Here is a 3,864-nt window from a genome sequence, read left to right on the forward strand (position 1 = left end):
GTCTATGGCTCTGGTGCTTGTTAAAGCTCCGAGCTGGTCTTTCCTGCGTAAGTATCGGGGACGGTTCACGTACGGGTCTCCGAGCGCCTGTTCGGTTCCGTCGCGGCCGTATTGCGTAAAATTTTAGATAAGGACAGTGGGAATCTCGTTAATCCATGCACGCGCCTTCCTGATATGTTCGGGCATAGGCTGCGGTTGTCAAGGTGGTGGTAGTTAGTCCCGCCGTTTACCCGCGCTCGGCATCTCGATCCTTCTCTGAACGGATCCGAACGCGATCTGCTGAGCTGGTCTTTCCTGCGTAAGTATATGGACATTTTGAAATGTAGACTATCTGTCTATGGCTCTGGTGCTTGTTAAAGCTCCGAGCTGGTCTTTCCTGCGTAAGTATCGGGGACGGTTCACGTACGGGTCTCCGAGCGCCTGTTCGGTTCCGTCGCGGCCGTATTGCGTAAAATTTTAGATAAGGACAGTGGGAATCTCGTTAATCCATGCACGCGCCTTCCTGATATGTTCGGGCATAGGCTGCGGTTGTCAAGGTGGTGGTAGTTAGTCCCGCCGTTTACCCGCGCTCGGCATCTCGATCCTTCTCTGAACGGATCCGAACGCGATCTGCTGAGCTGGTCTTTCCTGCGTAAGTATATGGACATTTTGAAATGTAGACTATCTGTCTATGGCTCTGGTGCTTGTTAAAGCTCCGAGCTGGTCTTTCCTGCGTAAGTATCGGGGACGGTTCACGTACGGGTCTCCGAGCGCCTGTTCGGTTCCGTCGCGGCCGTATTGCGTAAAATTTTAGATAAGGACAGTGGGAATCTCGTTAATCCATGCACGCGCCTTCCTGATATGTTCGGGCATAGGCTGCGGTTGTCAAGGTGGTGGTAGTTAGTCCCGCCGTTTACCCGCGCTCGGCATCTCGATCCTTCTCTGAACGGATCCGAACGCGATCTTAGTTAGGGACATTTTGAAATGTAGACCATGAGTCTATGGCTCTGGTGCTTGTTAAAGGTCTGAGCTGGTCTTTCCTGCGTAAGTATATGGACATTTTGAAATGTAGACTATCTGTCTATGGCTCTGGTGCTTGTTAAAGCTCCGAGCTGGTCTTTCCTGCGTAAGTATCGGGGACGGTTCACGTACGGGTCTCCGAGCGCCTGTTCGGTTCCGTCGCGGCCGTATTGCGTAAAATTTTAGATAAGGACAGTGGGAATCTCGTTAATCCATGCACGCGCCTTCCTGATATGTTCGGGCATAGGCTGCGGTTGTCAAGTTGGTGGTAGTTAGTCCCGCCGTTTACCCGCGCTCGGCATCTCGATCCTTCTCTGAACGGATCCGAACGCGATCTGCTGAGCTGGTCTTTCCTGCGTAAGTATATGGACATTTTGAAATGTAGACTATCTGTCTATGGCTCTGGTGCTTGTTAAAGCTCCGAGCTGGTCTTTCCTGCGTAAGTATCGGGAACGGTTCACGTACGGGTCTCCGAGCGCCTGTTCGGTTCCGTCGCGGCAGTATTGCGTAAAATTTTAGATAAGGACAGTGGGAATCTCGTTAATCCATGCACGCGCCTTCCTGATATGTTCGGGCATAGGCTGCGGTTGTCAAGGCGGTGGTAGTTAGTCCCGCCGTTTACCCGCGCTCGGCATCTCGATCCTTCTCTGAACGGATCCGAACGCGATCTGCTGAGCTGGTCTTTCCTGCGTAAGTATATGGACATTTTGAAATGTAGACTATCTGTCTATGGCTCTGGTGCTTGTTAAAGCTCCGAGCTGGTCTTTCCTGCGTAAGTATCGGGGACGGTTCACGTACGGGTCTCCGAGCGCCTGTTCGGTTCCGTCGCGGCAGTATTGCGTAAAATTTTAGATAAGGACAGTGGGAATCTCGTTAATCCATGCACGCGCCTTCCTGATTTGTTCGGGCATAGGCTGCGGTTGTCAAGGCGGTGGTAGTTAGTCCCGCCGTTTACCCGCGAACGATATCTCGATAAGTTAAAATTCAAAATGGTCCAAAGGTTAGGCTACTTTCGTAACTAATCGTATTACAATGCATGACCTTTTTTGATTAATGTGGTTTCTATTTAAAGCAGGTTTTACAGTTTTACCTAATTGTCAGTTTTCTGAATGTCTAAACTATTTTCGTCCAATTTTTTTGATTAATTCATTCCAATCGAAGGTTGTACGTATTATCGGTTGCGACGATACAGAATTCCATGTATCTGTGATTGATGAGCATGTCTTCATGTTCGTTGATCCTTCATTTCATTAGAACCAAATATAGTTGCCATGTGATATCGATTTGGCTCTGAATTCTCGTCATGTCGAATTGGTATTATATGGTCCCTCATAAGTAGGTGCACTTGAAGGTTCGTCAAATTATGCGGGCGTCCTCTCCCGCTATATTCAGGTATACATCGGAGGTTTTAATGCAGTTGTAACTGGCCTCACCGTTTAACCGCATATGATATACTGAAACGCGGATTTTATTCGCCATCGGACCGAACGGGCTCTAGAAGTACAATGCGGGTAATGATCGAATTCAGATGAATGGAATTAGTCTCCAATTCAATTTCCGCACGGGGCGATGTTTTTTAATTGTTTTTTGATAGTTCATCGCATTAGGTCTGAAAACTGTATATTTAATAGTCTCATAAGGTATAACTTATAAACGTATCTTGTGGTTCGTCTTCGAACTGAACGTACATTTAAGACAATGTTCCGAATTAAAATAGTGAATTTAATTCTGGAAATCGTAAGAAAAATGTTTCCAAACATGATAATAGAATACAAAAAGAGTATAGGCTAGGTGCTTATCGGTTAAGATGAATGATATCCTTAAGTTTACACAACGTTCTGTAAAACGAATTTAGCAAAATAAAAGAGATTTACATCCCTTGTATTTGTCTTTATATACATACGCATATTATATGCAATATACTTATGTACGGAAAATGTTCCCAAGAACGAATTTAGACAAATAAAAAGGCGAATAGAAAAGATTGACATCCTCTCTATTCGCCTTTGTTATTTATACAGGCATACATAAATGCATCGTCGATGTATATCAATGCGATATATTTATGTACGGAAAATGTTCCCAAGAACGAATTTAGACAAATAAAAAGGCGAATAGAAAATATTGACATCCTCTCTATTCGCCTTTGTTATTTATACAGGCATACATAAATGCATCGTCGATGTATATCAATGCGATATATTTTTGTACGGAAAATGTTCCCAAGAACGAATTTAGACAAATAAAAAGGCGAATAGAAAAGATTGACATCCTCTCTATTCGCCTTTGTTATTTATACAAGCATACATAAATGTATCATCGATGTATATCAATGCGATATATTTATGTACGGAAAATGTTCCCAAGAACGAATTTAGACAAATAAAAAGGCGAATAGAAAGGATTGACATCCTCTCTATTCGCCTTTGTTATTTATACAAGCATACATAAATGTATCATCGATGTATATCAATGCGATATATTTATGTACGGAAAATGTTCCCAAGAACGAATTTAGACAAATAAAAAGGCGAATAGAAAGGATTGACATCCTCTCTATTCGCCTTTGTTATTTATACATGCATACATAAATGCGTCGTCGATGTATATCAATGCGATATATTTATGTACGGAAAATGTTCCCAAGAACGAATTTAGACAAATAAAAAGGCGAATAGAAAAGATTGACATCCTCTCTATTCGCCTTTGTTATTTATACAGGCATACATAAATGCATCGTCGATGTATATCAATGCGATATATTTATGTACGGAAAATGTTCCCAAGAACGAATTTAGACAAATAAAAAGGCGAATAGAAAAGATTGACATCCTCTCTATTCGCCTTTGTTATTTATACATGCAT

The sequence above is a fragment of the Rhynchophorus ferrugineus genome, unplaced genomic scaffold (assembly GCF_030347505.1).
Source record: "Rhynchophorus ferrugineus isolate W39M unplaced genomic scaffold, kcgeb_rfMv2 rfM588, whole genome shotgun sequence".
NCBI lineage: Eukaryota > Metazoa > Arthropoda > Insecta > Coleoptera > Curculionidae > Rhynchophorus > Rhynchophorus ferrugineus.